The sequence below is a fragment of the Cervus canadensis genome, chromosome 11 (assembly GCF_019320065.1).
Source record: "Cervus canadensis isolate Bull #8, Minnesota chromosome 11, ASM1932006v1, whole genome shotgun sequence".
Classification (NCBI taxonomy): Eukaryota; Metazoa; Chordata; class Mammalia; order Artiodactyla; family Cervidae; genus Cervus; species Cervus canadensis.
Genome location: NC_057396.1, coordinates 70998417 through 71013006, shown reverse-complemented (window position 1 = coordinate 71013006; position 14590 = coordinate 70998417). Strand labels below are relative to the sequence as shown.

General features: G+C 40.0%; 1 protein-coding gene across 5 annotated transcripts in view; it reads right to left on the bottom strand.

Moving 5' to 3' along the window:
- The window catches only part of C11H11orf49 (chromosome 11 C11orf49 homolog), a 202280-nt gene that overhangs the window by 88544 nt on the left and 99146 nt on the right, over window positions 1-14590 (bottom strand). The gene's annotated exons all lie outside the window — the stretch shown is intronic.

The following is a 14590-nucleotide window of genomic DNA, read 5'->3' as shown; positions in this document are numbered from 1 at the left end:
TCTCCTAAGACACTGATAGGAAGCCCTTCCCTAGCCAAGATGATGACCCATACAATTTTTGGAGATACAGTGTTCTTGGAGGAAGTCCAGAAACCATACTGATTGGCTTTATTACAAATTCATACAATCCAGCCTCGACTGGATGCTCACGACTACTGGGTAATCCTTCCAGTCATCTCCTTTGAACTTTGTATTGCATTCCTTACAGCAGCTGCCCCAGACATTTTCCATTCTCAAATTTCTAAACTAACCCTTTGCTCCCACCCCTTCACTCTAAGCAGACAACCTATTTTATTGAGGAGATTGAAGCCATCTAATTTAATCCTTCAATTTCCTTCCTCCATACCTTAAATTTCCCTGTGTCTTCACTTATCCTCACCTCTTCCTTCCCTCTCTCTCTTACTCTCCATCTGGGACCCTGCTTTGCCCATTATCTGCCTTATGCTTGCATCTTTCATCTTACCTTCTCCATTAACTCTTTGCTATCTACCCACATGTTTGAGCGTTCCCTTAATTTAAAAATCTTTCATAGTTTACTTACTAAAGCTACTTTCTTCTCCTTTTGCTTTTCAAAACCAATTTCTCAGAAGAGTGTGCTATATTCATTATCTCCTCTTTCTGACTACTCATTCATTCACTCAGTAGCCCCTTCAAAGTCGCTTCTATCACATCAAAACTGTTGTCTTGAAAGTTATGGATGAGCTCCCAATCACTATAGATTCAAAGGACATTTTTCTTAGTTCTTCACCTGTGACAACTGATACTGTTGTCCCTCCAATGCTTGAAACTCTCCTCCTTTGGCTTATACAGTGGTATTTTATGCTATTTTTCTTCCTACATCCTGCTTCTTCCTTGATTCTTTTTCCTTCTCTCACCCTTTAAAGTTACGCATTCCCCAGAGTCCTTACCTTTCTCGCTCCCTACACCCTCGTTCCTCGGTGACCTCATCCATTCACATGTTTTAAATTCTGATTATATTCCCACTTCTAATCTCTTCATCAGTCTTGAACCCCTGCTGGACAAGTTCATTTGAAAGGTTCACTGGCTTTTCAAACTCAGTTGATTCCAAACCAAACTACAGTAGCAACTCTTGTAACCAGCTCCACTTAAACTCAATGAGTCTTCTGTTCTCCACTTCTCACTTCTTAATAATATGCTTATGCTGCTATTTCTTGAGTTTTAAATCTTAGATGTTATCTTTGGACTCTTAGTTGAAGATGATAGATTATCTTTTTCAACCACCCACACACATTTCCATCCTTTCATCTTTCTAATATATTAATGAGAAGACTCTTGAGAGTCCCTTGGACTGCAAGGAGATTCAACCAGTCCATCTTAAAGGAAATCAGTCCTGAATATTCATTGGAAAGACTGATCCTGAAGCTGAAACTCCAATACTCTGGCCACCTGATGCAAAGACTTGACTCACTGGAAAAGACCCTGATGCTGGGAAACATTGAGGGCAGGAGGAGAAGGGGATGACAGAGGATGAGGTGGTTGGATGGCATCACAGACTCAATGAACATGAGTTTGAGCAAGCTCCGGGAGTTGGGGATTAACAGGGAGGCCTGGCGTGCTGCAGTCCATGGGGTTGCAAAGAGTCGGACACGACTGAGTGACGGAACTGAACCAATAGTGACAATTCTAGTTTAAAATATTCAGTATTTATATTTTTATACTACATAAATATTATTCACAGCCAAGCCACAAGCTGTGCTATTATTACATATTCTTTTTTTATACAACATTTTGTTTCTTTTGGAGTTACATCGTTCTTGGTTTGCTTGGAGTTTGTAAGTATTAATTACTATTTCTTTGACCGAAGTATTCATCTCTAATTCTCCAACCGAATGTAATCTAACACAACAGTTTCATCAGTTCTATTTTTAACATTTTCTTGTAGGCATTCCTCCTGGAGATTTCTGACACTGCAATCTGAGCTGTTTGCTATCGACTTCATCCTGAGAGTTCCCTTTACTTCTCTCCTATGTTGGATAGCTTTTTCCAGACCCTATAATTCTACCTTTTTAGATTTATTCTCATTTTTGGGTGAAACACATCCTCCAGTAGTTTCATGAGAAAAGTTGCATGGGAGTTAAAATTTATAAGCCCTTGCCTATCTAAAAATCTATATTCTGTTCTCATAGTTGATTAATAATTTGACTTGATAATCTTCCCTTAGCATTCTGAAAGCATTGCTCTGTTGCTCTACCGATTTTCAACTTCCAGCATTGTTGTTGAGAAGCCCATTGGCATTCTAATTCTTTTTCTCTGGAAGTCCAATTTTTCAGATGTTACATTTCTGGAGTAGGCCTCTAATTCCTTGTAATTTTCTCTTATTTTCTATTTCTTTGCCTCTTCTGGGCCATCTTCTTAACTTTATCTTCAGCCTTTCTACTGAATTTTTAATTAATGCTATTATATATATTAATTTGTGCTATTGCATTTTTAATTTCCAAGAATTCTTTCTTGTTCTTTGAAGAAAATACATATATATGTGTATTTATGTTTATATGTATGTGTGATGGTGGTGGTGGTGGTGGTTTAGTCGCTAAGCCGTGTCCAACTTTTGCGATCCCTGGACTGTAGTCTGTCAGGCTCCTCTGTCATTGGGATTCTCCAGGCAGGAATACTAGAGTGGGTTGCCATTTCCTTCTCCATATGTATGTGTATGTGTATATATATACATATATATAGCCTGCCACATGGCGGGCTAGTCCTATTTAATGGATCCAATATCTTCTCTGTTTTCCCTGATGATATTAAAGAGAGCCTTCTTAAAGTTTTCTTCTGATCCTTGTATTGTTGCTGCTTCTTCTGAGTTCCCCCCTTGTCTACTCTTGGTTTCTGGCTTTCATGTTAGAGACTTCTTGCATATTTAGAGTAAGATGTCAAAAAGCTGATTTTCTGAATGGATGGAGCTTGCTGACACTGAGCTCCACTGTAGAACGAATAGGCTGAGACCTGTCATTTCACAGTGGAACTCCTAAATGTCATTTGTGGGACTTTTTCAGGGGCTACTTTAGTTTCCCCAGGTAATATTCCAGAGTCATGCTTGGGGACTATCCATTTGGCAGCCAGAATTCTGAGGACTAAGCAAGGGAAGTGGGGATGAGGTATCAACACACAGCTTGTAGACAATGGTTTATTTCCTTGTTTTCACGAGGCTATTTCACCTCTGAACCTGGTATTCTTGAATTGAGACTTCCTTCGGCTTGGTTGCTCCAACCTTCTACTGGATGGAGAAAGAAATACTCGACCTTGATGCTTTATGTGGAGAAGAGGTTCTGAGGATCTAACAGTTCCTTATAAGGACTTGCACCAAATCCTGTTTTCAGCTCTCCTACACCACAGACGGCAGCCCATTAGGCTCTGCCGTCCCTGGGATTCTCCAGGCAAGAACACTGGAGTGGGTTGCCATTTCCTTCTCCAATGTGTGAAAGTGAAAAGTGAAAGTTAAGTCGCTCAGTCATGTCCGACCGACTCTTCGCAACCCCATGGACTGCAGCCCACCAGGCTCCTCCGTCCATGGGATTCCTGCAGATAGGTGTAAAATTTAGTTCACACCTATCACGTGGACTGAAAGGAGATCAGACCAGTCAGTCCTAAGGGAAATCAACCCTGAACAGCCATTAGAAGGACTGATGCTGAAGCTGAAGCTCCAATACTTTGGCCACCTGATGAGAAGAGCTGATTCACTGGAAAAGACCCTGATGCTGGGAGAGAGTAAGGGCAGGAGAAGAAGGGGGCGACAGAGGATGAGATGTGGACAGCATCACCAACTCAATGGACATGAGTCTGAGTAAACTCCGGGAGATAGTGAAGGACACAGAAGCCTGTCTTGCTGCAGTCCATGGTGTTGAAAAGAGCTGGACATGACTTAGTGGCTGAACAACAGTCACGTCATCTCTTCTTCTCTTTTGGCTTTATATCTCTTCTCCCCTTTTATTATACATTCAGGGTGTTCTATAGAGAGTGCAAGTAAATATGTGTATTTGACCTGGCACTGTCTACCAGTGATCTGTAACTGTTTATTACATGTCAATTTTCTCTCCAACTGGACGATGAGCTTCTTAAAAGTAGAACTATTTCCTCCATATCGCTTTAGTTCCAGCACCTAGAATAATACCTAGCACAGAGGTCACACTCATCTACTCCTGTTGAATGAATGAATGGATGAATGTGAGTTTTCTGCGTACCTTTCATCACCTAGCACAGTGCTTTGAACACTGAAAGTACTTAACAATACATGAATTCAAAAAGGAAAGCTTAACAGTTGACATTTTGTATTTAAAATTTCAAACATATGGTTCTCTGAAAGACTCATTTGCATGGTAAGTATAGTTTACATGGCCACAGTATTTACAGTGTATACTACATATTTAAAGTAATCATGTTAACCAACTAACCAGTCAAAGCTAATGCTAACTCCATTGTTTAAAAAGCCTCAATCTTAATGTCTTTTTTTTTTTTAAGGGAAGTTTTACTCTTATTTTCATTTAATTTTATTTTTGGTTGCGCTGGGTCTTCACTGTTGTACGGGTTTTCTCTAGTTGTGATGAGTGGGGGCTACCCTTCACTGTGGTGTGCGGGCTGCCCATTGTGGTGGCTTTTCTTGTTGCGCTGCACAGGCCCTAGGACACGTGGGCTTCAGTAGTTGCAGCCTGGGAGCTCTAGACCGTGGGCTCAGTAGTTGTGGTGTTCGGGCTTAGTTGCTCGAGGGCATGTGGAATTTTCCTGGACCAGGGATCAAACCTGTATCCCCTGCATTGGCAGATGGATTCCTATCCACTGAACCACCAGGAAAAGTCTCTTAATGTCTTTTTAATTATTTATTTATTTTAATATTTATTTTTGATGGATGATTGCTTTACAATAGTGGTTTGATTTCTGTCATACATCAAAATGAATTAACCAGAGGTGTATACTCCCTCCCTCTCAAACCTTCTCCTACCTCCTGCCCATTCCCACCTCTCTAGGTGATGACAGAGCCCCCGTTTGAGTCCACTGAGTCACACAGAAAATCCCCATTGGCTATCTATTTACATATATTAGTGTATATGCATCCATGCCACTCTCTCCATTCATCTCACCCTCTCTCTCTTCTCCATCCCTTGTCCATAGTCTGTTCTCTATGTCTGTGTCTCCACTGCTGCTCTGCGAACACGTTCATCAGTACCATCCTTCTAGATTCCACATATATGCATTAATATACAGTACTTGTTTTTCTCTTTCAGACTTACTTCACTCTGGATAGTAGGCTCTAGTTTCATCCACCTCATTAGAACTGACTCAAATGTGCTCCTTTTTATGGCTGAGTAGTATTCCATTCGGAGAAGGCAGTGGCACCCCATCCAGTGCTCTCGCCTGGAGAACCCCAGGGACGGGGGAGCCTGGTGGGCTGCAGTCCATGGGGTCGCTGAGAGTCAGACACGACTGAGCGACTTCACTTTCACTTTTCACTTTCACACATTGGAGAAGGAAATGGCAACCCCCTCCAGTGTTCTTGCCTGGAGAATCCCAGGGACGGGGGAGCCTGGTAGACTGCCGTCTACGGGGTCACACAGAGTCGGACACGACTGAAGTGACTTAGCAGCAGCAGCAGTATTCCATGGTGTATGTGTACCACAGCTTTCTTATCCGTTCATCTGTCGATGGACATCTAGGGTGCTTCCATGTCTTGGCTATTGGAAAGAGTGCTGCAATGAACACTGGAGTACATGTGTCTTCTTCAGTTTTGCTTTCTTCAGGGTATGTATCTAGAAGTGGTACTGCTGGATCATATGGTGGTTTTATTCCCAGTTTTTAAAGGAATCTCGGAATCTCGGTACTTGTCTTCCATAGTGGCTGTATCAATTTACATTCCCACCAGCAGTGTAATTTAACATATCTTTTTAAAAGTAAAATTTTGTTTTTGTTTTGGCCCTCATACTTCATACTCTACTTTTTGATTTTTAGTACAAGAAAGTGGGAACATATTAATCACGAATTAAAAGCCTGTACAAAAAGCCACTGACTGAATTGGAACATGGATTGAAGTGACAGCGCTAGAGAGCACACGTGCTGAAGGCTTTCATTCTCGATGCACTGAAGCAATGAGATGTTCACAGCAGGCTTAGTTTCTATGTCACTTTAGAGTCAATATTCAGAATAACTGTGTTTATTTTCCTAAGATATGCCTTTCTAAAATGCTCAAGTACACCAAAAGATAATTTGCAATATATCAAAATAAAGATATAGAATAAACTTGTCAAGAAAGCAAATTTCTCTACCTCAAATCATATTTGCTTACTACTCTAGATAAACTGACTTCCCGCTGTCTTTTCAAATACCATTATTATTGCTTCAGTGCTCAAGCTGCCTAAAACGTCCTCCTGCCCTCCTCCTGGTCAAACTCTGTCCATCTTTCAAGGTCCAACTCGAACTTCCTCTTTCCAGTGAAAACTTCCACATGACCTCTCCTCTTCCTGGTAGCCTCCGGCACTTCTTTGAACCACATATCCTGACACCTGACCACACTCTATACCACACTGCCCCTTAGGAGTCTTCCCAACTAGAATGTGAACATCTTGGTGACTAGGCCACAGCCTTCTTTTCTAATCCCCATGACTCCTAGTACCTCTATGGGCCCACGGCAGATGGTCAAACAAAATCATTTTGCAAAACAAAAATAGCTTTATTTTTTTAAGTGATGATAGCTAAGGTTTATTGTGTTTTAGGTACTGTTTTTGTTGCTTGTTTGTTTTGGCCGCACCGTGCGACTGGCGGGATCCTAGTTCCCTGACCACGGCTCCAACCTGCGCCCCCTACAGTGGAAATGTGGAGTCTTAACTGCTGGACTGCCAGGGGAGTCCCCCAAATAGCTTTATTTTTATTGTGAGTATAAAAATGCTACAGAGTTATTATAAAAACTCAAACAAAATAAAAATGTGTGGAAAAAAAGAAGTAAAATCCTAGCACTGAAAGAAAACCACTAATAACATTTTGGTAAACCTCTTTCCAAACATTTTTGTATGCATATAAATACATACATAAAATCTATATAAGTGGTATTATACCATTCTGCTGTTCTGCCACTTGAGACAATAAATGTAGATTTTCAGAGTCTTCCTAAAATTGTATTACTTCCTTGTCCATTGCTGCTTCCTGAAGTTAATTTTATTGTAAAAACAGAAACATACTTCCAAGGAATTATTGGCCAACTTACATGACAAATAAGGTTTTGGACACTGGGATTATATATTTTTCAAGTTGCTAATTCTTTTGTCATCAGACCCATTTTGATTATAAGTTGATTAAAGTCATTTATTTGTTCATATTTTAAAAGATATTAGATACCTGGTAAACATTTTCGTGGACTACCCATTAATCTTCATATGGTTTGTTACACATCTTTCATGAGGTTTCAATTAGTTAAATATATTCTTTATTCCTCCTGCAAGCGACATAGACGGTGATAAATGCTGTCTGGTATCACTTCTGTCTCACTTATACAGCCTCTTAGCAATAAAATACCTTTAAATGATAGTGGTGATGGCAAAGCCTACTTTGTATAACTTGTTCACATATAGTCTATCAATATTGGGTTTTTGAGAAAGGATAATTTAAAGCTCCAAAGACCCTTCTTGGTCCTGTGTATCCAGAAAAAGAGCACACAGCCCACAGAGTTTCTTCTCATCAGTCTCCAGGCCAGATGAGAGTTTCCCGAACTGTTTTTCAAATCAGGGCAAGGGGGAAAGAACAGGGCAGGGAATCCTTGGCTGCAACAGCCAGCTTCAAAGAATTCAGTGTGCTGGGAACCACGGCCAAGTGGGCGCGACAGCCTGCACCCTTGCAGCAAAGCCAGAGAACAAAGATGAAGGGTGAGGAAGTTAAAGAGATTCTTAAAGTGACTTCCCAGGAGGACTCGCAGGCCAGCCACACCCAGTCCCTTCATCTTGGTAAATAACTCAGCAAAGCGGCAAATGGCTTTAGCTGAGTCCCTGCAGGAGCCTCTCCCACAGAGTGGGGGATTTCTTCCTCACTGCTGCTACTTGCAACTTCCCAGACCCACGCTTGCCTGCCGGCAAAGTGTGTGCTTTCCCCAAGTCACGGCATGTTTATCAGAAGATGAACAAACAAACAGCAAATAGCTCTTGGAGGGTTTTCCCTATTTCCTGGCAGCAGCAGGAGAGCAGCTGTTGTATGGTTAAACTGGGGATTTGGCCTTTTTAATGCAGTTTTTTAAAGTTTTTAGTAAAAATCCTACTTTCTGTCTATCTCTGATGGTTAAATTGAAATTTGACTTCTTCCAAGATGGGCTTACTGGAAAGGGACTATAAATAAGCCTGGCCCATCCAACCACCCAGCAGACATTCATTAATTTATTCTCCCAGCCTGCACCGGGCACCCGCAACCAGCAAAGGCACTGAGTGGAGCTTCAGAGATAAACCATGTTGTCTCCACCCTGAAGGAAACTAACAGTGATACTTACCACATGACACAGACAACAGGCATTGATGAACCTGTTATCCTGTGCCAAGATTAATAAGGGTTTTAGTCCGTTATCTCATTTAGTTTTCACAATATTGAAGTGGTATATATGCTCCATTTTATAGATGAGAAAACTAAGGCCTGGAGAAAGTAACGTAACCGTGGTTACACAGCTGTACCCAATTTAAAGTCTTCTCTTGAGGGTTTCATATGGAGCTTGACATTACAAATTGACGAGCTGGAGTGAGAGGTAGGAAAGACATAAAAATAGATTTAATCTAACCCGTGTGATGTCTTAGGAAAGAGATTTTATGTTTGCTAATAACTAAATGTAAATATGCTAGAACAAGTGTCGTCAGAGAGATCCCACGTGGAGAAGTGAGGGCAAGGAGGGGTTGTTTTTGTTTAGTTACTAAGTTGTATCTGACTCTTTGCGACCCCATGGACTGTAGCCCGCCAGGCTCCTCTGTCCATGGGATTCTCCAACAAAAATACTGGAGTGGGTTGCCATTTCCTTCTCCAGGGGATCTTCTTGACCCAGGGATCGAACCTGTATCTCCTGAATCAGCAGGCGGATTCTTTACCATTGAGTCACCAGGGAAGCCCTGCAAGGAGGGGAGGAGGTGGGAATCACGAGGACTTTTAGAAGATACATGACTTGAGCTGGGTTTGCTTGAAGATACACAGGAATGTGACAGACTTTCAAAAAAAGTTCTGCACAAATAGAAAAGAAAAAACGAAGGTGTGCTGGGAAAAAGCATAAGGAGTGTTTGGGGGAAAGTGAATGACCGTGTGTGGTGAGTGTCAGCTGTGAGTAGGAAAGTGGTGGGTGGAAAGGTTAGATCTGGTCTGGATGTAATGTAATGGGATTCACATTTCCAGGGCTGTGCTTTAGAGAGCTGTATTTATACAAGGTCTCGCAGTACTTCTCAAGCTTCAGTGTGTATCACGATCACCTGCAGAGCTCTGAAAATGCATGGGCCCCACTAAAAGTTCCAGAGCAACAGGAACTCTCACAAGCCACAGTAAAATGTGGAAAACGGTGCAATCATTTTGGAAACCTGGGAATACGTACTGAAGCTGAACATACACATTCCCAGCAATTCCACTCCTAAGTACACACCTAACAGAAATCTATGTACCAAGAGACATATAAAAGTATGTTTAGAGCCACACTGTTTGTACTAGCTTGAAACTGAAAACAACCCAGATGCCACCTACTGCAGAAGGGATAAAAAAACTGTGATTTATATATAAAATGGAATTCTGTACAACAATAAAAAAGAACAAACTGTAGCTAAATCCAACAACAAATCAGAAGTATGATGTTGAGCAAAATAAGCCAGACCCTGAAGAGTGTTCTGTGTTCTATGATTCTAGCTACATAAAGTTCAAGATCAGACACATCTAGTTTATGGTGATAAATGTTAGACTAGTGGTGATCTTAGAGGGGATTCATGATGAGGGGGACCTGGGAGAGGCAGCTGGGGTGCTGGTAATGTTCTCTGTCTTTATCTAGAGGGACATCACATGAGTATGTTTGTTTTTAAGAACTCCATTAAGCTGTACATTTATTATTTTGCAATTTTCTCTAAATGCTGTACTGCAATAAAATTTCTTCTACTTAAAATATTAAAAAAAAAAAAAAAGCATAGGTCCCAAATCATAAGATTCTGATTAAATCACTCTGGGATGGGGCCTGGGCACTAGCAGTTTTTAAAAACTCCCTTAGTGAACTTGACATGCAACCCATTTTAAAAACTGCTGATATAGAGCAAGGAGCAAAAGAAAAAAAAGTTAAGAAATTATTCAATACTTTGCACACTTGAGTGGTTTTAAGAATCACCTGAAATGCTTGTTAAAAAATAAATTCCCAGGTCCCTCCCCTGCTGACTGTGATTCAGTAGGTTGGAGACGGGATCAAGGAATCTGTCTGTTTGACAGCCTCTCCGATGTGGTTAGTTAGGGCTCTAAATGAGGGTCAGGTGGCAGCGGTGGGAAGGAAGAGCAGGTTATGCCAAGCAAAATAAAACTGGAAAAGATTAAATTCTCAACACTACTTACACTTGCTTTTATACACTTCCAGCTTAAAACCCACCAAAACAACCAAATTTGAGTATGCTTTATTAAACTGACATCTTTAACCTAAGGTGGTTTTACTTTGACTCACAGTGTGTAAACTTTAATTTAGTCATTTACTTTTGTTTCTAACTGAATCATGAGAGCAAGAGATTTCAGAAGCCTCGGAGGTACCATTTGGTTTTGGGGTAGATCTGCTTTAGAGACTGGGTTTAATAATATCTCATGGTAAAGTCTCACTTTTTAGCCTAATTGAAAAAAAAAAACCTTTAGTTGTATTCTCAAAGAGCTTGCAAATTCTGCTTATGTCCTTCAAAGCATGAAATATGCAGTAACACAAGTACCATACTTCCCTCAGTAATAAGAATCATGATTTTTTAATTTGAAATAAAAGTTGGAATAACTTAATTTTTTCTCTTGAAGACAGGCAAAGTGGAACTTAAAGAAACTTTCCTCCATCTGTTAAGGCAATGAAAGAAGAAAATCACATATAATTGCGATACATTCTTAAACCTTAACTCATTTGATTACATTCTGGGCTAGAAAGTTATGCACTGACCTCAGAGACTGAATGACATAAAATATATATATGTTAATTAAGCATCAGGGAGAGAGAACTTGATGCTGATGGCAAGTGCGCTCGGCGAGAGGCAGAAGACTGGGGGAGTTGAGGCTTCGATTTATACCTGTGTGATAGGGGGTGTGTGGAAGCAGTTTTCATTATTTATTCATTTATTTTTCTTTTTAAAATTTATTTCTTTTTTTAAAAAATTAATTATTTTAATTGGAGGCTAATTACTTTACCATATTGTAGGGGTTTTTGCCATACATTGACATGAATCAGTCAAGGAAGAAGCAGTTTTTAAACCAGGAGACTAGAGCTTTTACAGAGACACTGGTAAGGTTCTACAGATGTTTAATATTAATACTTTTCATGCTAAAAAATATGCCTTTATTTAAAATTTATAAGAAAAACAACATGTACACTGAATAGGTTAGTAGTAAATTTTTAGATATGGACCCTACCAACCTGCGCTCTCAGCTAACTCACCCTGGAGCTTTTCCATAAACGTATGTGTAGATGATACACTTGTAGACATGTCACTGAGGCGGAAGCTTTTCATCTGCTCTGGTCTTTTCCTTTTCTTTTCAATCCAGGACTACATTAGTATAAAGGCTATGATTACATAAAATCTTCAGTTCTACTGGATCAGAGTACAGATGTTACCGCCCTCTCCTTGTTCCCATATGATGCGGTCACGGAACCAAACAAAGTAGATTTATTACTCCATAACATGGCTTGATAACTATAAAACAGAAGTCTTTAAAAAAAAAAGCAAAAACAAGAAGTCTTTAAATGTTCACATGCTAACAAATAAAGTGGTATAAATGTAGTCATTTTTGTATTGGGACTGGAAAAGCAGTATCAGAAAAAAACTTATGGCATAGTGGATCATGGGAAACACAGGCCTTACAATGTCATCAGATGTTGTGTAGATAAGCACTGGTAGTTAACATTATGCAAGCATTTTTCAAAACTCTATTAGATAATGCACAAATTGATACATACTATTAATTTTATTAGGATGAGGTTTTTAAATTAGACCTTTCAGAGTTACATCTGCAGATGTATCAGTAGTGATACTGAAATTTATTCTTTTGCACTAAAGTTTTCTGACTGATATAAGTTGTTGAAATAACCGTCAAATAAAATAAGAAATTACTCTTATTTCTGCCTTAAGTATATCCATCAAAGTTTATCAACCTGGAAATCTTACTAATATTTTAAATAAACTGAATAGCACAATTTACAAGACTAATATACTTACAACCTCATTAGTGGTTGTAATGAGATAAAACATTAGTGATGTTTCAAAACAGGATTTGGCTTCAACATGCAAAATAAAATTAATCTTTCTGTCTAAAAATTGTGAATAGAAAGATGGCTTCTGTATTAGTCTGCTCAGGCTGCCGTAACAAAGTCCCATAGAGTGGGTGACAAACGACAGAAATCTTTTTTTCACGGCTCAGGAGACCAGAAGTCCAAGACCGAGGAGCCAGCAGGGTCAGTTCTAGTGAGGAATCAGCCTGTGGTTGTAAAAGGCCATCTTCTCACTGTTCCTTACACGGCGGGGGAGAGGGGCAAGGCTCTCTGCTGTCTCTTCTTACAAGCATGCTAACCTTACTGAAGAAGAGCCCTACCCTAACGACCTCACTGAATCTTAATGACATCCTGACAGCCCCTACCTCCAAACACAGTCACACTGGGGCTTTAGGGCGTCAACATACCAATCTGGGGGTACACAGTTCAATCCACAGCAACCCCTGAGGTATCTGATCTTTTAAGAAATAACACTATTGGACAGCTCGTATCAGATGTTATAAGATACATTTATTTTTCTCCAAACAATGCACTTTTTAAACTAGCTGAGAAAATTGTTCATTGAGTTCTCCAAAGTGATTACTCACCAATTAGGCAAGTAAATCAGCTTTGACACAAAAATTTACTATCACTACTTTTTCTTTTTTGGTTGTGTTGCACATTATTCACAATAGCCAAAAGGTGGAAACAACCCAAGTTTCCATGACAGATGAATGAATAAACAAAATATGAACCATACACAGTGGAATACTATTCAGCCACAGGACGGAATGAAATTCTGATACTCACTACAACAAAGACAAACATTGAAAACGTCATGCTTAGTGGGACAAGTCAGACACAAAGAGACAAATATTGTGTGATTTCACGAATATGTGGTACCTAGAATAGTCTAACACATAGAGACAGAAAGTAAAACAATGGTTCTCAGTGGCTGGAGAAGGGCGGAATGGAGAACTATTTTTTAATGGGTAAAACTTTTCATTTTGGGAAGATGTAGACAAGGAGCTGGATGCTGGTAATAGTTTTATAACAATGTGAACATAGTTAATACCACGGAACTGTAACTTAAAATGGTTAAAATGGTAAATTTTAGGTTACTTATATTTTACCACCAAAAGATTTCTCAATTTAAAAAGTGGTTAGAATAGCAGATTTTATGTTATGCATATTTTACTATAAAAAAGAGAATATTAAAAACCCCCTAGACTTAGTTTCAAGATGAGAGGACTTCTAAGGGCCCATCTAATTATGAAATTTTTCAAGAGACATCATGATAACAAGGAGAAAAGAGAAAGAATCTAGCTGAGGAACAGGATCCTAACTCCGTGTTCTGAATTAAGAGTGTAACTTTACCTTTCAAGTGATTATAAATGGACCAAGAAATTCTAGCAATGATAGCAAATTCAAATGCCTACAGAGGCCAGGCAGCTGAGGATGGTGGTAAATCTGAGGCTACATGCCCTGTCTAAAGAGAGCAGCTGTACCTCCGCCCTGGTGAACTGTCTCTCTGTTGGAATGTGGTTGCAGTACTGGAAGGACTTTCCATTTTGAAGTGAAACCGAATCGAGACTTTTTTGTTAAATGCTGGCATTTAATTAAAAATACATATTTTTTAACACAGCAGACCAAAGAAAACATATCTGCAGGCCAAGGCACGTATAGTCAGCTAACCACTAGTTTGTGATCTCTTTCAAAGCATAAAGACTGGACCAGAACACAAAAGAAGGGAAGGAAGTATTGCCAACCAGACCATCACCAATGTTCAAAGTTGGCTTACAGTTCATGATAAAAATCTTTCTAATCCTTGTTTAAAAGCACCAGTGGGTATTGAATATTATTTTAATTAGGTGTCATTTAAAATAGTATAGTTTTTGGACTTCCCTGGTGGCTCAGTGGTAAAGAATCTGACTGCCAATGCAGGAGACACGGGTTCGATCCCTGGTCCAGGAAGAACCCACATGCCATGGAGCAACCAAGCCCATGCACCTCAACTCCTGAGCTCTAGAGCCTGGGAGCAGAAACTACTGAGCCATCGCATCGCTACTGAAGCCCGTGCTCTGCAACAAGAGAAAGCCACCCCAGCGAGAAGCCCGAACATCACAACTGGAGAGTAGCCCCTCCTCTCTGCAGCTAGAGAAAACCTGCGCACAGCAA